Source organism: Podarcis melisellensis (assembly GCF_964234715.1).
Source record: "Podarcis melisellensis genome assembly, chromosome: 8".
Classification (NCBI taxonomy): Eukaryota; Metazoa; Chordata; class Lepidosauria; order Squamata; family Lacertidae; genus Podarcis; species Podarcis melisellensis.
Window position 1 is genome coordinate 46,553,811 of NC_138540.1, and position 23,315 is coordinate 46,577,125.

At 40.7% G+C, this 23,315-nt stretch overlaps 1 protein-coding gene across 2 annotated transcripts in view; it reads left to right on the forward strand.

Moving 5' to 3' along the window:
- The window catches only part of CDH11 (cadherin 11), a 106,948-nt gene that overhangs the window by 30,828 nt on the left and 52,805 nt on the right, over positions 1 to 23,315 (forward strand). Inside the window, exon 2 of one of the 2 annotated variants that reach the window (XM_081920300.1) lies at positions 8,106 to 8,226. The gene's annotated coding sequence lies outside the window, so the exon portion shown is untranslated. The remainder of the gene's footprint in view (positions 1 to 8,105; positions 8,227 to 23,315) is intronic. The other variant, XM_081920301.1, reaches the window with a different exon arrangement.

The window sequence follows — 23,315 nt, forward strand, 5'->3', positions numbered from 1 at the left end:
TTAAGTGCTTTTCAGAGGCACCTCTGGCTCACTGGCCAGCTTCTGCCTGATTGACTGTTGGGACAATTTAGCAATCCTTTTGGAAGGTCTTGATAGACTTGGCAACAGATGTTAATGTTGCCGCTATATGTTTAAACTTTAAGTCATTCTTATCTGTCAGTTTCTGCTTGCATATTTCACCTTCAAACAACAATAATAATGAATCCAAAACCAAGCACATTAGCTTCCTTGATCAACATAGCTGCCCATCAGACTGGCATATCCAGCAAATATTGTTGAACAGCCTGAGAACCCCAAGCATTGTGGACTTACTTTGGAAAAAGCCAGCATGTTTGGACACCTGCTGAGGCCCATACCTTGGCAGCCATTCCAGTGACTTCACTTGGTCTTGCTACTACTCCCTTCCACATTTGCCACCTACTGGTTTACTCATTTTTCTGGTCTGAGTGAGCTGTGATGGCAGCAAAGGAGCAATAGCTGCTGTCGCACCCTCAACAGCCTTTTATTTGTGTTGTTGAGCACACTGGCAGAGGAAGAAGGGGGCGGGGGGAGAACACAGCTCCCAGCACCACCATCCTGGTGGGGTGCCATTGTGGCTGGCCCCCCTGCACTGAGTGCCATGCCCCCAGGCAATGCACCATGCCCCGGCGGGCAGCACACCACACCACCAGGATGCACGACATGCCCCTGCAGGTGGTGCGCCACACCCCTGGCCATGCCCCCACCTGTTCTCTGCCCCTGGTGCCGGAGCATGAAGCTCTGCCTCTGCCACTGGTTGAGCAGTTAGCAGCAATGGCACTGGGTACAGTGGGGGCTATTAAGGGAGGAGGCAGCTTGCTCAATCCCCAACCCTAAATCCTAGAGCCATAACAGGCTTTTATTTTCAGTCCATGAGTTATCTGCCACCAGCATGCCCTTGACAAACAAAATCATGTTTTAACCATCTTTATAAGAACTTATGGCAGGACTGGGGGATCCTGTGGTCTTCCTGATGTTAATGAACTACAACTCTCAGCATCAGCATCCCTGACAATTGGCACTACTGGTTGGGCCTTATGGGAGCTGGCGTTCCGCAATATCTGCAGGGCACAAAGTATTGCTTCATTGTGAACAAGTCTTTGGAGCTTTGCACAGATGAGGTCTGGGGAAATCGGCTTCTCATTTCTCTGCTACAGCAAAGATCCCTTTGAAACTTTTTGTTTACTCAGTTCAGCCTGGTAAACATGCATAATCTTTTTAGTTTCTCTATTATTTGCAGCTTTTGTTTGTTTTCCGAGACACACTGCTCTAATATGGATTCATTACAAATGTATCAACAGAAATGATCATCTTAGAATCAATTTTGGCTTGGGCATATTGTTATCCCAAACCAATTTGGAAATGCTTATTGTTCCTCTTTTTTTTATTTCTATCAGGATTAACTAGTATAAATCTTCTTTTCTCTAGCATCCCCGAGAGGCACACTTTAAAGGCAGCCTCAATTCAAAATTCTACTGCATGCTTCAAATCCTATCAAAAATACCCTGAATCTTTAGATTAGCTCTTGATGAGGTATCTACCATAACTGATTGCTGGGACCAGTTGCTTGCATACCACAACCCTTTGCCTCTTCAGCCTGCCAGGAATTTGCTCCCATGAATATCTTCTCCTGTCAGAAGGCATCAGCATTCAAGAAGAGAGCATAGGAATAAATATCTAGAAGGACTGCAAAGCAATCTCCATTTAACAAAGGCCTCACATTAAACAGTGTGCTGTTAATCAAAGTAACGGGTCCTACCTAATACTTTTGCATAAGGAAGGCAATTGGATGCCCTGCATTGGCCACATAATTAAATATAACAGAAAGGCAGATATGTACACCCTCTGCAGCTCATTTTAACAACCACTTAATGACTGTGGAAGTGTGACACAACCCTGGAAGGAGGAGAGAGAACCAGAGAGGGAAAGAGGAAACAGTCTGCTAAAGAGGAATGTTGGAGGGAAAGAAAGGCAAGAAACATTCAGCCAATATTGGGACGCTCCACCAAGGAACCCTTCCCTTTCAGGGTCATCAAGGCACTTGTATATCTGGGGGCTGATTCACATGGTTGCCATGAGGAAAGCCTGCCTATTTGGGTGAGCCTGGTTCACTCATGTCAACACCATTTGATTTCTCAGCATTTGATCACTGCACGTTAAGGGAAATGGTCTGTAGCTAAATGGCAGAGGACATGCTTTATGCAAAGAGGGTCCCAGATCCAATCCTGGCAATTCCAGACAAGGAAGATACAGCACCCCCTTTGCATTCAGAGCATCCCAAGTTCAATCCCTGGCATGTCCAGTTTAAAAATATCAGGCAGTGGGTTCAACGTACGGCCAATATGATTTGTTTCAGGGACTGAGCTGGCAGTGACTCACCAGGAAAGGGCTCTAGGGGTCTGGGTGGATTGCTCAGTGAAGAATGCTGTAAAAAAACAACAACAAACATTTCTGTGTCAGCTTAAATTGCAAGAATATTGTGGATTTTCAAAAATGGGGGGGGGGTGCTACTTTTACTGCTCCCCCCACAAAACCTCACCACCCTGGAATGTCTGGATTTATGCCCAACATTCTTTCATGAGGACTTTAAAAAACAAATAAACCTGCAAACAGATATAGAAACATCAAGAACTGAATTTAAGATTTGAAAAACGAGAAACAGAGAAAGACCAAAGATAGATTCATTCCTCCATATGCTTCACAAACTTCAGAATGTATTAAGATAGCTCTGGTGCATTTGGTGGGCTCTTGTTCATTCTGTTGAGAGGAACACGGGGCTCATGACCCAAAGTTCAGCCCTGACAGCATCACTGCACACAGGTCACCTTGTCACGGTTTCCCCAAGTATGATGAGATATATTTCTATTTAAAAATTGTGTGTGTGTGAGAGAGAGAGAGAGCATATGCAATTTTAATACAAATTGTTTTTTGTCCTCTTTTGACGATGCTTAAGTGGCTGCCCTGATCTACACCTGTGACTCAGTTGACTGTGAAATAAGCCAGGGTCAATGGGTTGTATCCAATGCAGGCTTCTATACAGAGTTGACCCACTGAAAATAATAACTTGACTAACTTTGATCCATTACTATTCCAAGTACAACTTAATTGGATACAACTCCATGTCCCAAGAGATTCCTGACTGTTTGTAAATGATGTGTGCATGCACCGGGGTGAGGGGATTAGTCAATTCATTATTTCTCTATTGCTTTTCTACACACACACACACACACACACACACACACACACACAGGCTTACAAAGTGAAAAATTAAATACATCAAATGAAAAACAAATAAAATAGATCTAGGAAAACGAATTGAAAAGACATCAGCCAAGACCACTAAATAATGCAGAATACCACATCATAAATGGAAACAGTTAAGGAAGCACATAGCAATAAACTCACAGCCAACAGCCATTTTTAAAACCAAATTCCATTTCAAAAGGTGGCTGGAGGAAGGTCTTCAGGACTAATCTAAAACTTGTGGCCCTCCAAATGCTGTTGGACTCCAACTCCACTTGCCTGGCCAATGACCGTGGATAGGGAAACACTGAGAGGAAAATGTTGGTTTTAAACAACAGCAGATGTTTGAATGAAGCAGGATTGGAGAAAAACTGAAATACGGAAAGTGGTGATTTTAAACAATGGCAGTGGTTTGAGTAGAGTGAGCAGAGGCAGACAGTGGAGGGGGGAAGTGGCAGCTTAAAGGAAGGTTTGAGTACAGCGAGAAAGTAGTTGGGAAAGGCTCTGCTGTGTTAGGTTTCAGGTGTCAGCTTCTATATTGTACACATCTTTGCTATTTTTTCCGTGTCAAAACTGACTGTTTTGTTTGAGGGGAATGGTGGGGGCTTGCTGAGCAGTGTGAGCCAGGGTGCAGCTCCTAAAGTACCATCTTAAAGAGGTACTGGAGACAGACTGGAAAATGGTTGAGTCAATGTTTATATATTCCTTCTTTATAGAAACAGTTCTGCTGTGGCAAAGACCAAATTGTTTACACAAAAAACACCATCCCCTGACTGATATTGCTGTATGTCAAAAGCCAACATTCTTTTCTCTCTGAAAGGATTGAAGCATTAAAATGTGCAGAACGTTAAAGGAGAATTCTAAAATGCAATGTGGATACAGAATTGTATATTTGTTTTTTTACTATAGATAAGTATGCACATTGAAAGATGGGCTGGGACATATATTTGACAATGGCTGAAATAATGTTTGAAGAATCTGAGAACTGTGAGGTGCCATAGATTTTTATTCTGCTGAATGAAGCTTATGTGGATTCAGACAAGTCTAGTAACTAGAAGTGTCAAATACATTTTCCCCTTTCTCTCCTAGGCCTCTTCTGCACCATGCATTTAAAGCAGTATCATACCATTTTAATCCCTTTGGGATTAAACTAGCCACTACTGGGCCAAAGCTTCCCCTTTCTGTTTGCCACAGGTTTCTTAGCCCTGATTTAGAAAAATGCCTCCTGTTGTATTTGCCCAGGGAGTTCCTTGGCTGATCTGTTATGGTCAGGTCAAAATGCATCAGGGCCTCAATTACAATGCATTTTGTCTGACCCAGAATTGACATAGGTCAGCCTTGACCATTGTAATCGACAGTCTGGGGGAATATTCATTGAGCCCTGGGTCTGTTCAACCCAGCCAAGCCCATCTGAAAGTAATTAGTTTGCTGCCACCAAGCTTGGAAGCAGCCCAATGGTTTTGTTGAGATTTGCAAAACTAAAGCAAGAACATGGCCCTGAATATTTTATAAATTGCAGGGGGCAGATTTTAAAAAGGAAGAGGGGAATTGGTAAAATTGTGGATTCAGTTGTGTGTCAAGGCATAGAAGAATTTGCAAGGCTTCTCTTGCTTAAGGTATCACACGATGTGAAAATTTGTTTTTAAAAAGTGATAGACATGAGTGTCTGGGGAATTATTTTATTGCCTATTGCTTGTTTATTGTACAATGAAACTGCATACAAATGTCCAGATATTTGAATTAAATATCATTCAGCAACATTAGTCTGAACTTCTGATAGGCTTTTATTAAATATTTAAGAATTCTCTCTCTTTCCTTTTTCTTTAAATGCTCTTATTTCAAACTTTAAAAGTGTTTTAAACTTACCTATTTACCAGCCCCCCTTTTTTACTCACTGGATTTTCCCTGGAAAGGGTACATCTGGATTAAATGAGGAAAAAATGTCAGTAGGCATTTTGTTGCCAATGGCATTTGAAGATGCAGCAAAAAAGAAAAAAGCACACATCAGGACCATCAGTCTCACAACCAATACCCATCTGAAAGCACCCTAAAACTGAGAGTGATGTGCCACGTTAATGCATATACACCTGGCATATACAGTAATGATAAATGTGGGCCTGAGAAAAGGAAACTGCAATGGTCTCATATTTTGTTATAGTTCTTGTTCTTATTGTTACTATTGATGCAGTCATGGTGGCAAACATACTACAAATCTGCAAATATTTATTTAGTTCTCCTCGTCATAGGGTGCTTTTTTCTAATAGGGAATTATTTGGGGACAATGAAAGACATTTGTAAATTAAGCAGATAAGCCCTTTGGCAGACAATGATTGTTTTGTTGAACACAAGAATTCTATTGTCCATTGCTTTAGTTGTCAAGAGCCCAGGGAGCTGAGGATTTATGAGGATGTTACAATGGTCTTTTCACTGTGCAGTCTAAGAAGCTGCGAGATTCAGTTCCTCTGCTTTTCAGCCTCTAATCTTTTTATCATGCAAGGACAATACAGGATTCAGCTGGTTCTTGGGACCCAGGACTGTCCATTTAGCATCAGGCACTGTGAAGTAATTACTACAGGGACAATGGGCTGGTTTTTTGGACACCCCGTTTCTTTGCATCCAAAGTACCAACAGTTTCCAAATCCCTACGGTTGCCACTTAGTATAAACCAACTCCTCAAGAAATGCCTTACTTAAAAAGAGGAAAAAAGAATAATCTTGTTATGAGTTGAGCTAAAAGTACCACTATATCAATTCCATTCAAATTACATGTTTATTGGTGATGAGTTATTGATTATACTTTCCACCCTCCCTCCCCTTGATTGTTGCATTTTGACTTTGAACACTACAACCTGAAATTGGAATAAATAAGCTGGCCTGTCAAAAAATAAATCCAAAAATGGCTGTTATGGATTTTCCATCTGTTGCTTGGAAATCATAATCAATGCCCGTGGTTCTGTCTTATGACAAATATGCTAATCCATAATATGTTATAAAAATAAGTATAATTCTTCTTAATGAGTTATTCATAAGAAATATAACTTAAGAAGTATCAACTGGTCGGCATTTCTGCCTACAACTGACAAAATGCATTATGCATCCATTTTAATACCCTGGGAGAGGAAAATACAGCTTTCAGTTTAAGTTTCCCATGTTCACCACCTTTGTTTACCTTTCCTTTGTGGGGGATCATAATTGATTATTTCCTGTAATGTACAAATTACAAAGGTCCAAGGCAGGATATAAACCCATGACACATTATAGTAGGGATATCAGAATTCAGAAACTCTGATGCCAATGCAAATATATGCATATCTATCTATCATCTATCTATCTATCATCTATCTATCTATCTATCTATCTATCTATCTATCTATCTATCTATCTATATCTATATCTATCTATCTATCTATCTATCTATCTATCTATCTATCTATCTATCTATATCTATCATCTATCCCTTACTAAGAATCTATCTATTCCTCTTCTTGTGAGCCAGTGGGAAAATAAGTCATCTGAAATTTTGCATATAGCCTGTGGGACAATGGGTCAGCGTGTCTGGCTGTTAACCAGAAGGTTGGCGGTTCGAGTCCACCCAGGAATGGCTGTGGTCAGAATTCCTGCATTACATAGGATTGGACTAGATCATGTCCCTTCTGTCTTTACAATTCTATAATAGGATCATAATAATAATAATAATAATAATAATAATAGTTGCTGCTGCTGTTGTTATTCAGGGCTGAATAAACTTTCCTCCATGCTTTCCTCCTCTACATTCTACCACCAACAGAAGTGTGATTGGTGGGTATATGGGACATGACCTCCTCAGCTGTAGTTCCCAGGCTATGGAATTCCCTGTCCCAGGGATAGCTCTACAGATAATATCCAACCACAGTTCTCATAATCCATTCCCCATTCTGACTGAGGGTGATGGGAGCTGGAGTCCAACAATATTTGAAGGGTTCCACAGTGGCTACCTCTGCCATATCTTACTCTTTCAAGTACCCCCCAGGAAGAAAGGAAGAAAGAAAACCACTGGAAGAAAGTATCCAACCTCTGCTTGGTTTTCTTCTTCTCTGACTTCTACTATGCTAAACTGCCATGAACTAAACTGGAAGTTTCATTCTCATCTTATGCACTTGTTGGAGCAAGGAGGATGGGTCAATTAGGCGGGCAGTTTGGACCATGATATCATCACTCAGAAAGAAAGAAAACATGTCCTGAAGTTGCCCTTCTGCATTCCCTCTCCATAATGTCGATTAGCAAAGAACCTGGCTAGGGCTTTAATCTCATCCTAAATTGGGGTGTGAGCCCACATCTCCATGGAACTAAGTTCTGAATTCTAACTACAACACTACATTCACTCTCAAGCATCTGTATAGGTCTCTGGTCCACACACTGAAGATCAAGCCTGCTTCTCTTTCTCTTCCCTTTCTAATTTGCCTCACAGTGTTTCGGAAGGCCTGAGCCAGCAGAATTCTCTAATTGGCTGCTGCGACAAGACTCTAGCTGTTACTTTTGCAACAGTGTCTCTTACACATGGTAATGATTCCAGAGCCCATTTTCTTTCATGATACTCTGTTCTGTCTCGAAGGGGAAGAGAACAACATGTGGGATATTGACGTGGCCTCCAGCACTTTATTTATGGGAACATTCCCGCCCCACCCCCCAATAATATGTCTGTACTGGTTACTTTTAAATATCGACATTGAGAGGCTCTTCCCTCCTTCAAAATTCCCCAGAGTCCCAGGAAAGGGAGAATGCTTTAAAGATTTTATTTATTCTTTTATTCAGCCTGTATTGCCATTCTGAATTTCAACTGAACTCCACCCCTCTTTTCTTTTCCAGAAAGAATTGGGATACTGGATACGTTGGCATCACAGAACTTGACTCTTCACTGGGACTGCTGACTTGCTGAAATGGGGGGAATATGCTACTTCAATTGGCAATGGGTTTCCAGTGGGTGAAGGTAAGATGCCTGATCACAACAGCTTGCGCTTCAAGCAAGGATGGAATACTATTTTTTCCAGAGAGAGAGAGATGTAGTTTCCATTTATTTCTTATATGGAAACTCTTCATGATTCTGATGACTTCCCTATTAAGAGCACCTGTGTGCTTCTCTCACATGATGGTAATCAAAGAAGATTAATACATGTTAATTTGTGTGTATTTGGATAACTTTGGCCTACTGACACAAAAAAATAGTAATGGAAATAGTTGCTAGATTTGTTTTCTTTTTTTCCCTTCCTGCAAAGGATTTTGCTGAATAAATTGTAACTTGGTTGGTTTCTGTCCTTATTTTATACGAGCACAACATATTTCAGTTTAGTGTATACTGGAAAATGTATGGTATAGATGTATACATGTTTTTTACTGGCTCTGTGACCAGACAAATAACTTTGGTTTACTGTTGTTGGAATCACATTAGAGGAAGAGTGCCTGAACATGGCATGATTGGCACCCTCATCTAAAGATAGGCACAGCTGTGAATCAAAATGGCACACACCAATTTCAGCACAGCAGCATCCCACTCAGTGTGTATTCAGCAGCCTTCCCTGCTCTGTGGTATATCCTGTTGGAATGGGGCTGCAATAGCTTACTACTAATTGGGAAGCATGCAGGCCAATACCAATGAAGCTTTCCCAGTTAGGGCCAATATGCCTTTAAAACTGTACACTGCTGGTCCTGCCTTCACTGTGACCTACAGTATTTCTGCATTAAAGTATGGTGCCTATGGTGCCGCAAGGAAGTTGTTAGGGGGCTGTCAGGGCGCTACGAAGTTGTGAGTGGTTGTACAAGAAGAATGGTTGTGGGAAAGTGGTTGCAGAGGAATAGTCAGAACTACAGCCACCTCACTCAAAGCACAAAAAAGTGCAAGCACTTTTTAAAAAATGAGGGGAATACCTCCATCGGTGCTGAACCATGAATCTCCTTGAGGTTTCTTTTCTTTTATAATTATTATTATTTTAATCTCTTTGGAGTTTTTGGTTGCTATTGTTGTTAGAAATAGTGTTGAGATAGACCAGGAGTGAGGCACCTCACACTTAGGTGCTAGGGCCACCCTCGGGTCCTTCCCCAGCCACGTTCCTCACTGGCACCGCTTTGTACCACTCGGCTGTTTTTGCCTGGATGGAATACATTCTTAAACACCTGGATGGAATGCATCCTTAAACACCGATTAATGTCTCTTGCTTGTCTGGATGCAGGATAGAGAGTGGTGTGTGAGTATATATATAGAAAGTAGCCTCCTGTGTGAAGGTACAGTTTGTATTCATTGATCTGCCCACTTTTGCCTCTGGTCCCATCACTGGCATGTGGCCTCCAAAGGGTTGCCCAGAAGGAAGTGCAAACCTTGGAGTGAAAAAGGGTTTCCATTCCGCTAGAAGGGACCATAGACTTGAGATAGCTTGTCAGTCTTTGCATATGTTTTGTACTTGATGTGCAGTTACTACATTTTGAGTTTGTTGACAACCAGTTGTGGTTTTAATTCATAGTGATGGTTCTTGTGTGTGACCCAAATATTTCCCAGTTTCCTGACTGTAAGGCTTATCTTTGGAGCTTATTTTCATCTCATTATTTCATCGGCTCATTGTTAACTACTTCATGGAGTGCCACTCATTGCAAAACTGTAATAGCTCTGCTGTTCATTTGTGACTGTCGATAGAGGAGGAATTTGATTCAGTTCACATTTAAAGGCAAACCAATCTATTTTGCATGTCTCTAAATAATACGTGAAGGTAACGCAAAAAAAGGAAAAAAGGTAAAGTTAGTATGTGACCCCAAACACAGGCATCCTTTGAAATATGGACTTCTTCAAATTTTGCAATGCAGTCTTCCAGCCAAGTAATGGGAACAGAAATAGTTACAGTCTGGTATATTTTGCGTGGAAATACATATATTAGTGAAAATGTCATTTAAAATACATTATATCGCGGAAATTGCTTCACACAAAAAAATGTAAATTAGGGGAAATTGCATACAAAAATGTGTATATTAGGAGAAATTTGCACTAAAATGCTGGTGAATTTTCATGAGGACTAGCATTCTTAAACTGATGAGAAAATGTGGGGAACTGAATTTAAGATTTGAAAACCAAGCAAAACTGCAATTGATAGATTTGTGCATCGCTACATGTGATCAGTCAATGTGTTTTTTCCCCTCACTGTTCCAGCCTAAAATCTGGAAAGCAGCGCTGGAGTGTGAAGCAATTAGGATAATAAGGAATTTCACATCCCTACTGTTCTCCCTGTTTTGCAGCTATTCTCTGTTCAGTTGTGTTGGTTATTTATTTTTATTTTACCATCTGAGACTCTGTAGATTCATGTTTTCTTTTTTCTGCTATTGAATATGCATGCTGTTGAAACATAAGAATTTTCACATTTTAACTTGCCCCAAACATTTTTCTGCATTGGCTGTAATAGATATCATGCCAGTAACAGCCTTCTTAGCTACATCTGATGTTAAGTTCCCAACTGAATTACAATGCTCATAATACAGTGCTTAGGCCTATGACATTACAGCTTAGTGCTTAGCTGACTCATTCATATTGTTTTACAGGCAGGGTAGCAATGTTCTGCTTGACAGCTGCTTCATTTCTGCTCAAAATGTCCTTGAGTGTTGATAATCTTATTTCTGGCAGCTAAATGCCCTGTGTGCTGTGACATCGCTTTAAAAAAAGAAAAAGAAAAACCCTCAATACAGGACAGTGTATGTGACATTCATTTGCCAGTTAAGGTAGACTGCAGCAATTAGTCTCGAGAGTTAGTAACATTGATTTGATGCTTAAACAGACAGTGATCAATTTAATTTGGCAACGACATCTATGTGTCATCTAAGGGGAAAATACAGCACTTCAAGTCTCTCTGTGTGGTGCCTGGGACTCTACCTAGGTTACATCCCTCACCAGGCTTCCTTTGTACCCCCCTTGAGTATTTCTGCCTGGCTGGAACGAGTCTGTGAACTCTGCCGGTGCTACTTCCTTGCCTGGATGGTGGGTAGAGAGATGAGCTTTGTGTGCGTGTAGAAATTGGCCTAACATGCAAAGGGCTGCTGTACAAATTCACAGTGCTGCTCTGCCAACTTTTGCCTCTAGCCACACCTGCCACTGACATTTGGCCCCCAGAAGGCTATTGAGGAGGGAATGTGGCCCTTTCCCTGAAAGAGAATCCCTATCCCTTTTATAAACTACGGTATCTTGGGGTCGTTGAACACATTTAATGACAAACTCAAAGCTGTGAAAGCTGGAGAATGTTTCTCTTTTGCTAATGTGCCTATATGTGCAGGAGCGATAGTGTGTCAGTCTCCACATATGTGTGCTTAGGCCTGTGGGTTTTAGTTTTTTGTTTCATTTTTGTTTTAACTACCTCCACCCCATACTTTTCTTCCACCTGTCTCAACTGAGGAAAAGAGGCTGGGGAATGAACTTCTAGAAATCCTAATTTTGGAAGTGTGGTGTAAGAGGAGCACTTACTAATTTAGTAAACAAAGGTCCATTTCCTGAAGTTGCAATGGAAAAATAGAAGGATAATTGTAAGTTTTGTGCCTCCATCACTCAAAGCTGTATCTACAAATTCATTTTTCTTTTTTCTTTTGCCTCAATGGCCTTGTTGAGAATCTATTTTAGTCAGCAGGGGAGCTCATGAAGCATGATCACAACCTTGAAATGTCAATACATGAGGAACAGCAGGAGATTATCAGGTTTCTATAGGTACATGAACATCCATCACGAAATTGTGGTGAAATTATGGAGACAACATCCAAGAGCCACCACAAGGCAATAACTTTTTATCAGGAACAGCTACAGTTTTTGAGTTCCTTAAGAACAGTTACTTTTTGAAAAAAATCTAATTTCAAATATATGCTAATTGGATTTGAGCTGACAGAGCAGGACTAAGACTTTGGGAGTTTGGTGAGAAACTGAATGAAGATGTTGACCCAGTGTGTGGCAGCTGCGAAAAAGGCAAAATCCATGTTAGGGGTTATTAGGAAAGGGATTGAAATAAAGATGCCAATATCATAATCCAGTTCTTAAAATCTATAGTGCAGCAACATGTAGAATGCTGTGGAATACTGCTGCCCAGGGTGCAGCATCTCAAAAAGGATATTACAGAACTGGTAAATGGTCAAGGAGGCAATGGTTACGACATTGGAGCATTATAGTTTGGGGGGGAGCAAGTAAGGGGAAACATGCTAGGGATGTGCAAGATCATGCATGATGTAGATAATCTGAATAGATAGATGCTTTTTTATCCCTTTCTCACTAGAACCAGGGGCCACCCAATGAAATTGAATGTTGTGAAATTCAGAATACTTATTCACCCAACACATCATGAAACTATGGAATTTGCTGCCACAAGACGTCATGATGATGTCAAACACCTTAGATGGCTTTAAAATAAGATTAGACAAATTCATGGACGATAAGGCAGTTGTCTAGTCCCAATGGTTATTTATGTTCTATCTCCACTGTTGGAAGCAGTATGTCTTTGAAGACCAGTTGATAGGAATCACAAGCGGTGAAGAGTGCTGCTGCATCCAGGTCTTCCCTTTCAGCTTCTCAAAGGCATCCAGGTGTCGCCGGTGTGAACTGCTCCAAGGTCTATGGATGGAGGGCAGTATATATTTTGCCAAACATGAGGCTCAAACCCATGACCCTGGGATTAAGAGTTTCCTGTTGTACAGACTGGATGGGTCTTTGGCCTCATCCAATTTCTTAAAGGAAGTGAGAGAAAGTGTGAAGGATGGGAGTTGTTTAGACTTATCAAGAACGGGGGTGGGGGGGAGTCTGAGTCAAGCAGCATCCAGTTTTGAGAAGTGTCCTATTGATTTCTGTAGGTGCTTTGAATTTGAAATACAGAGGAAGCTGCTATGCCTATAATAATTTCTGAGAGAAGACTCCCTGCTGGTTGATTTTAGGTGTCCACTCTATTAAGAATTTCAATTGTCTTCCTGCAAAGAAGAACAAACAAGCACCACTTCTGTTGATTGTCATGTAAACCTGGGTGTCCATATGGCATTTACATTCTCAGTTTCAATTCATATTTTGTTCTTCCCTGAAATGATTTCATTCCTGCTGTGCTCACTCAAGAATGTAAATTTCCTGTTTCTGTATCTAAATCATCAAAGAGCAGTCAAAGGTGAAATATACAAAAATGGTTATGATTGCTGAGGCAAAAATGAAAAATAGCAGATAGAAATGTTCCATCAACTGGTGACTATAGTGAGGCTCAGCTTGACCTTATTTGATTGTTTCAACTTTGTTGGACACTTCTTTCCCCAAATCCGACACTCTAGGTGGGTCTTGAGGACAATTTAGCCTAGTAGGTACTTTTGCTGGAAATACTATGGAAGAATACTTGACTGAGCATACAAATCTCTAGTGTGCATACTCGATCTTAGAATTCTGGCTGTAGGCTACAGTTCAGATGTTTGTGTATTTGGCTTCCATGGTCAGCAATGGGATGACCTGCTTGTATAAATGAATATTGTTTTATAAATCACAGTAATTACTTTCTGATTCATATTTTAAGTAAGTGCAGGTCTCGTTTAATGAATCAGTCCATAGAGACAATTTTGTAGAAGGAAATTCGAATCTACTAAGTGGTAGATTGGAGGATATCATTTAACTTTTGGTTGCCATTGTACTTTGGGTCATTCCTATAGAGATGTATGTCTCGATTTTTCATCACAGTGCTACTTATTATTTTCTAATGTGTAATGCTGAATGTCTGAGCAGACTGCATAAAAATGTAGTGTTAGAGACAATATAACTCAGGCAGAGGCCAACTCGGCCCTCCAGATGTTTTGGGACTACAACTCCCATCATCCCTGACCACTGGTCCTGTTAGCTAGTGATGACGGGAGCTGTAGTCCCAAAACATCTGAAGGGCCGAGCTGGCCTGTGCCTAATATAACTCATTGTGTTTCCAATGCTTAGTTAGGAGTGATATTGCTTTATGTGGCAAAATAGTACAAGAAGGAGGTATATGGAACAGCTGCATATTCCTGCATTGCAGGGGGTTGGAGCAGATGATCTTCAGGGTCCCTTCCAACTCTACAATTCTAGGACTTTAGGAAACCCTGTGGTTTGAAGGTCCAAAATATTTAGGGATGTAAAACAACAACAACCCTAAGTGGGTGGGAAGAAACCTCTCCCTCCAAAAAACAGACCTATGGAGATGTGCATTCTCAATGGTCATTGAATGATATGTGACAGTTGCAGGGGGGCTGGAATATAGCGGCTGACATCTTGAGCAGCAGCACTCCACACTTTTGTTACGGATCCCACTTGAGCATGCTCTATTTGCAGTGTTTCATTTGTGATGGTTCATTCAGAAGATGCTAATGTAATCAAGTCATCACATGTATCAGTTGGTGGAAGCCATAGGAGAGAGTGCTGTTGCACTCAGGTCCTGCTTTATTTATTCATACTATTTAAAATATAAAATGTAAGTGTTTGTATATGTGTATAGTGGTACCTTGGTTATCAAACTTAATCCTTTCCGGAAGTCTGTTCCAAAACCAAAGCGTTCTAAAACCAAGGTATGCTTTCCCATAAAAAGTAATGCAACATGGATTAATCTGCTCCAGACTTTTAAAAACAACACATAAAACAGCAATTTAACATGAATTTTACTATCTAATGAGACCATTATCCATAAAATGAAAGCAATAATCAATGTACTGTACTATAAAATAAATAAGAGTATTGTAGATGATAAAAATTACAAGGTTTTTTTCCTTACATGCACTGATGATAGTCATTGTTTGGCTGGGGGGCTTTTATCCATTTCTGCAGTCACACAATCAATCAGTCAATCAATCAATCAATCAATCAGTAGCTGAACAGGATTCCACACAATCACAAAAACAAGTCACAAAAACGAAGTCACAAGCCACAGTCACAAGTCAGTCCCATAAAACAAAGAACAAGTCACAGTAAAAAAACAACAACGAAAAAGCCACACACACAAAAATGCATATATATATGAGCCAATATCCTCAGAAACCCCAAGGATAAAATCCAGTTGGAAAACCAAGGGGTCTATGAAATACCCTGCAAAGTCTGCCCAGCCACGTACATTGGACAAACAAACAGACGAATAAATGCACGTATCGCAGAACACAAGAATGCCGTCAAAAAAGAAGAAAAAACTTCCTCTCTTTTCCAACACATGAAAGAAACAGGACACGAAATCAATTTTGCAGATTCCAAATTGCTCTTTAACATGGAACATCACCACAAGAGAATAATCATGGAAGCCATCGAGATAGAGAAACACCCTCACAACATGAACAAGCGTGACGACACATCCCGCTTGCCAGACATCTGGAAATTAGCCCTCCCCACAAAAACTGACACCAGATCCAGAGGCACACAGAACGCCATCACCAATCAACCACACCAGACCCAAACCCAGACCCTCTCCACAGATAAATTACAGACACCATCCAGTAGCCAAACCATGGTGGCACCTCCGGATGCTGCACCCCCCTGCAATCCCTACACAGATCTGGCTGACACAGGCCACAAAACCACAGCTCGCCCCTATACACGAAGCCAAGCCAGAGCACAACTAAGTGCAGTACAGCCATCTTCTCAGAAAAACTCTTCACAAAGTTCAAGAGGTCAAGACACAAAGACTTTAGCAACTAATCCACACCTAATGACCCACCTAAGTGGTACTCAGGATATCACTCAAGAAATCACTCAAGATATCCCTCAAGTAATTAAGGAACAAAAGAAGAAAAGGCACACTAGCCTGGGAACTTCCTCTCTGCCCAGAACATTGGAGGCTATACACCACAACCCCTCAACAGTATTTATAAGAACTCAAACACTGAGATCCTGCTCTGTTCCAGTAACAAGAAGCCGAAAGCACCAGCCTGAAGATGACGAGTGAGACCTCGTCGAAACGTCGCCTAGACACCCCAACTTTTACACGGGAAGACACCCGAGGACACCAAAACCTGCATTCCTGTACCCGTGAAAATCTACGAAAGCATATATATATATATATATATTGCAAAAGCCAAAGCTTCAAATATCACCTGTGTGTTGTGTGGGTGCTTGGGACTCAACAGCCGACAGGCTCAACAGGAAGCCTCTGATTAGCAGCAGGGACTCAATTTACAAACAGAACACACTCAACAGGAAGCAGAACATGTTCAGCTTCCAAAGCAAAGTTCACAAACCGGAACACCTACTTCCAGGTTTGCAGTGTTTTATTTCCAAGTTGCTCATAAACCAAGCTGTTCTAAAACCTGTGTGTGTGTGCAAAACATGGGTAGGCAAACTAAGGCCCGGGGCCTGGATCTGGTCCAGTTGCCTTCTAATTCCAGCCCGCGGACGGTCCGGAAATCAGTGTGCTTTTACATGACTAGAATGTGTGCTTTTATTTAAAATGCATCTCTGGGTTATTTGTGGGGCATAGGAATTTGTTCTTTTTCCCCTTTCAAAATATAGTCCAGCCCCACACAATGTCTGACGGACAGTGGACTGGTCCCCTGCTGAAAAAGATTGCTGACCCCTGTTGTAAAATATATAATCTTCTGAAACATATATATCTAAGTGATGTATGGAAACTAAAGCAGCAACAATTTTTCCTAAAGTACATATAAAAAGGTTACATTAATGCAATGTAACATTTAATGTAGCATGTTATATTAAATTAAATGTTACATTTAATACAAAGTTACTAATGCACTTTAATCTCAGTTCGTTCTCCTGCTGACACATGCACTGTCTCAACATCCTGGCTGTCACTCAGCTCTCCACCCTGCCCCCCCCCCGCTCTCAGCCCAAGCAAACACAAAACTTTTACATTAAAAAAAAACTCACAAAGAAGGTCCCTGGAAACGGCTGGCATCACCCTAATCTTTCATTTTAGGCTTGCATTTTATGGGCGGGCACAATGTCGATAGTGCTTCTTCAGGCTGCCCACATCCATTCTGCAGTCAGCTGCACTCTCACTTCCAGTTCCAGGTACAGCAGGTTTTGTGTGTTTGTGAGCTTCGTACTGGAAACCCGTGAGAACAGGATGCTGGACTAGACAGGCCACTGGTCTGATCCAGCAGGGATCTTCCTATCTTCTAAATGAACGTGTGTTTGGGATCCTTGATATGTTGTGGAAAATGTCACTGCAGTATGTTCTTTTGGATTAGAGGAGGGGAATTCATTTCATTTCATTTCATTTTATCCTGAGGCCTAGTCTCTTATGAGCATTCATCTCAAGGTCACAAATCCAGTGGTGAGAGGAGCCAGAGGAAAATGTGAGCAGGTAGGGCTCTTATCTTTCTCCCAATAATACAGAGTTCAATATGCACACATCTCTCTGCATATCCAGGCAAGCAAGAGGCGTGATCATAGTTCAATGACATGTTCCAGACCAGGGCGCTAGTGGGTTTTAAAGAGGCTTTGTGACAATACAAGGTATATTGTAAGGAAGAAACAGAGATGGAAGGTTAATATTAAATTGGCAATACTACATAGAAAATGCGTGAAGATAAGAAAAATGGATGATTGAGGGATGGGCTGGTGGAAGTTCAAAAATTGCAAATTTGTAATCATGGTTGTAAGAATTATTTGTGAAAGGAAAACTTTATATATGTAAAGACATGTCCAGACCAGGGAAAATACTCAACCAGGCAAAAGCAGGCTCATTGAAGGGTGTAGTCTTGGCAGGAGTAGGGCACAGAGGGCTGCATTCTGTCCCCAGGCCTGGGGTTTTATGTGCTTTCCTAAAACTTATAGGCAATTGAAACTCTACCAGGGTGGGAGTGGGCATAGATGCAGCATACCGGTACCTCTGCCGCAATGTGAGGACAGAGAGCAACCTTATTTTAGGGTAAAGTGTGCACAAGCCCAGAGAACAGCTTTGCTGATTTCCCTAGATGAGCCTTATTATGCCTCTATTAATTTACTAATTATTTAGACAATTTTTCAGGGTTGCATAGATGAATTGCTAATCAGAAGTATTAGCAATCCCAGAATGTGGTAGCAATTTCTAAAGTATGTGCCTCTTTGCATATAAATAAGGGTTTTAGCAGCTTGCATCACAGAGGGAAGATATAATAATATACGTAAGTATCATAAATTGAGATCAAAAGAAGGCAGCACATGTCAATTTTCTGAGTTCATTAGCTTTGGGTATGCAAGGAAATAGTGTAGATACCATGTTACTTAGAAAGAATGTTTTATTTATTCATTTATTTAAAATTATTTATATCTTGCTCTTTGGCCCTCAGGAGATCAGTGTGGCACAGTAAAACAGCATAAAATATGAACTAACTATAGAAAACTGTAAAACTCACAGCAGTCCAAATAACTAGGGCACAGAAGGTTGACTGAATAGAAATGTTTGACTGCCCTCTGACCCAAGCGCTGGGAGGAAGTTACTGGGGTGGGGGATGATGGCAGAAATGTTGTTAGAAAAGGCAGTTCTCACATGTTCTTAGAAAAGACAGTTCTCTGGCAACATTACATGGAGAAAGGCAGCCTTTTGAAGCTGCAAAGCACCTTACACCTAACTTCAATGTGGTGCCATGGGATTTACTAGTGGGTGACCTTGCCCTCCTGTCAAATTTGGCCCACAAAGCTAATTTCACTAATGATCTGGTCTGTGGAGTCAAAAATACATGGCCCTGAATCCTTTTCCCCACATGGTTTGCCTTCGTACAATGCAAATCTGAAGGAGAATTTATAATTGGGTGTGATGGTGTCAAGAATGCATTTCTGATATAGGATCTGCTTCACCCCTGACAACTTGCCTTTGCAATCACTCTCCATGCTGTTCAATTATACTCTGGTGCTGGGCGGGTGGGGAAGGGTTTTTTAAAATTAATAACAATAATAGCAGCAGCAGCAACAATAATAATAATAGCAATGAAAACAAATGCACTGAATAAGCCATTTATATTGCAGCTCCATCATAGTTTCCATTGCTAAACCAGACTGGACAGTTCATTAAAAAGAAAATGAAAAAATAGCACAAAGTTAGAGGGAAACAATAACAGATTATGATTACCCTGTATCAGCCTTCTGCCTTTCACATACCTGAATAAAAATGATCTCTCTCTTTCCCTCTCTCTGTCTGCTAATGAAGAGCCGTTTCCAACAAATTTGGCAGAGACCAGGTTTCAAATGCTTGCTATGAGCATAAGGAGAAAATCTTTGTTAACAGAGAGAAAAGCAAGCCTGCATAATCTGGGATCCACCAAGCTGCCAGCCAGCTGTGCTTGGTGGCTGCTCAAGTGTTCAATAAATTCCCATTTTTGCCACCTGCCTCTATGGGACTGCCCAGTGGATAGCTTGCCTAGTAGGATGCCTGCTTATGGAAGAGGAAATTGCCTATCCAAAAGGACACAGATTTGCATATAAAATGAAATAAGTCTGTAAACTGAGAAATAATTTAAGGCAAAACATTTCACCATTATGGGGTGACCTGTGTTCCTGCTCAGACTGCTAACCAGGTTACGTGTGTAGATGCTTGGGCATCCCCAGGGGAATTCAAAGTAAATACTCCAAATGAATAAACAAATACACATGAGAAGCAGAAAGATTCACCTTTAAATGCAAACTGAATCAAACTTCTCCCATGTCCCTATGTTCATACTGAAATCTTGCTATGCTTTCCCACTCCACCACCAATCTCAACCACTGCCATCTAAAATGGTAGCCCTGCAATAAGGCAGAGCTGAAGCTAACTGGAACACCATTCCAGCACTCTGTAAGTATCTTCAGTTACTTTGTTTAACTGCACATCACAAGAGTATATTCCCCAACGGCAACAGTGGATGCATAAAAGGTTTTCATCATTTAAAATCTAATTTTTACCTTATTTTTGCCTGCTGCCACTATTATACACAAGGGTTGTTTTGCATAGTTTGGTTCAATGACCTTTTTCAACTTCCAGAGGCTGTATTAATCTTTAATAATCTTCCTCTCCTCTATTACCCCCCCCCTTTTATTTTTCACTGGGGCTGGTTTTTCTCTCCTTCCCCACTGCCTGCCCCCACTAGTCTGTAAACACAGGAGAAAAGACACCCTTACAGGAAGCAGCCTCCAATTCAATGAATCACAATGTTTAAATGGCACCAAGCAGAGCTGAACAAAGATTCTGTTATGCTGTAGTGCAGCACAGCCAACCACAACTGCTGCTTCTGCTGCTTTCTTGCAGCATAAACAAAACGATCCAACAGAAGCCAGTTCAAGACGTTTGCCTGCCGAGTATCACACTCCTTCCCTGATTGTTTGTGACCCTGTACTAAGCCATTGTCTCCCCTGCCCCCTCAAAGGATATGTGGTTATATTTCATCAATAAAATGGACTTGCTGCAGAGAAATGTTGCACTCTTGGGTCCCAAGTCCCTGGCGGTTGTGAGAATCAGCATGTTGATGTCTCTGATGGGCTTGGGTCAGAACTCAAGGAATTGTGGTTGGGTAGGAAATAAGTACATTATCTAGACTCAAGGATCTTGGTCCAGGATACAAGCCCAGTACTGAGATGGGGGAAAGGGTTATGGGATATCCAGGGCTTGTAAAATCTAGTGAAGTTTGTTACAACCAGGCAAAAGCAGAAGCCAGTCAAGAAGTGCTGCAACAGAAAATGCAATATTCTGAACAGTGAACCACATCTATCATGGATGAATGTGTCAATTTCAGTTTCTTCCCATCTCCCCCCACTCTTTTTCTAATTTAAAGTTCACTTATCCACATTTCTACATGAGTTTCCATTTTTTAAGACCTCAGGAAAATTCACCAGCATTTATCCCAATACATTGGTACCTTGGGTTAAGAACTTAATTTGTTCTGGAGATCCGTTCTTAACCTGAAACTGTTCTTAACCTGAAGCACCACTTTAGCTAATGGGGCCTCCCGCTGCCACCACACCGCCGCCACACGATTTCTGTTCTCACCTGAAGCAAAGTTCTTAACCCGAGGTACTATTTCTGGGTTAGTGGAGTCTGCAACTTGAAGTGTCTGTAACATGAAGTTACTCAAGGTACCACTGCATGCAAATTTGCCTACCATGCACCCTTTTGCAAAACCATTCTCTTAGTATTCTGCTATTATTATTATTATTATTATTATTATTATTATTATTATTATATCCTGCCTTTCCCCTCACAGGGAATCAAGGTGGCTTACAGATAAAATGGGAACAGCTAAAAACATGGGGGGGGGGGGAGGAAGAGAAATCTTTTTTAAAAAGAATTAAAACATGTAGGTGTGTTTACTGTAATTATCTGTATTATATTTTTTTTATAAATATTTATTGGAGTTTTTAATAAAAGAAATACAAAAATAATAAACAGCATTGCTTTGTTTTTACAAAGTTTCATAACATCTTTAGACTTCCTCACGTCTCCCGCTCCCACTTACATCGTTAAAAAGTTTTTTCAAGCAAATTATCATCTTATTTGCAATTTTATAACCATTCATTTAAATACAATATAATAGTTCTCCTACAGATTTTGTTTCTCTTAATCTCACTTATCATCAAATTCTGATCCAATTTAGTGACGGCCAATTATTTATAACCAAGCATCCTTCTTAACATTCCGCTAAATCACAATATTTCTGTAGGTAAGTCTTAAATTTCTTCCAATCTTCTTCGGTCCTTTCTTCTCCCAGGTCTCGGATTCTGCCAGTCATCTCCGCCAGTTGCATATAGTCCATCAGTTGCATCTGCCATTCTTCCAGTGTGGGTAGATCTTGAGTTTTCCAGTTCTTAGCGAGAAGTATCCTTGCCGCTGTTGTTGCATACATAAAGAATGTTCTATCCTTCTTTAACACCTTCTGGTCGACAATACCCAGAAGAAAGGCCTCTGGTTTCTTTGTGAAGGTATACTTAAATACCTTTTTCAACTCATTATATATAATTTCCCAGAAGGTCTTCACTTTAGGGCAGGTCCACCAGAGGTGAATGTTCCTTCATTTTCTTTACATTTCCAGCATTTGTTATCAGACAAATGGTATATTTTGGCTAGTTTTACTGGGGTCATGTACCATCTGTATATCATTTTCATTACATTTTCCTTCAAAGCATTACATGCAGTAAAGTTCAGCCCAGTGGTCCACAACCTTTCCCAGTCTTCAAACATAATGTTATGCCCAATATCCTGTGCCCATTTTATCATAGCCGACTTAACCATTTCGTCTTGTGTATTCCATTTCAGCAGCAAGTTATACATTCTTGAAAGTACCTTAGTCTTAGGTTCTAACAATTCTGTTTCCAACTTCGATTTCTCCACCTGGAACCCTAACTTTTTGTCACTTTTGAAAATTTCTTTAATCTGAGCGTAGTGTAACCAGTCTCGCACTTTATCCTTCATTTTCTCCATACTCTGCAATTTCCAATTGTTTCCATCTTTTTCTAGCAGTTCCCAATATTTTGGCCAGTAGGCTTCCATATTGGGTCTTTTTCGGGCCTTAGCTTCCAAAGGTGAAAGCCACCTTGGAGTTTTATTTTCCAGTAAGTCTTTATATTTTGTCCAGACATTAAACACTGCTTTTCTGACAATATGGTTCTTAAAGGCCTTATTGATCTTAACCTTGTCATACCATAAGTATGCATGCCAACCAAAAGCATTGTTATAACCTTCCAAATCCAACACATCAGTGTCTTCGAGAAGTAGCCAGTCTTTTAGCCAGCAGAAAGCTGCGGCTTCATAGTACAATCTTAAGTCTGGCAGGGCAAAGCCCCCTCTTTCTTTCGCATCTCGTAATTATCTGTATTAAAACATACAGATAATTACAATAAAAACAACACAGCATCAGCCCTTTCCTTAAAATCAGTCAGCGCTCAAAGCCTGTTGGAATAATACAATGCATCTGTTTGTTATTATTGCTAATATATGCATTTTTATGCAGGGTTTATCATTTTGGTGCACATTACTTGGCACAGAAAAATTCAGAGAAGTGCAGATTTCCATGGGGGGCTCTGATTCAGTACACATAATGTTTCAGATAGTGCAAGGTAGGTAGGTTCACCTTTAAGTGATAAATTAATCCAGTTTCCCTCCTTCTGTCTCGAGGTATGGAAATATGTGGCTTTGA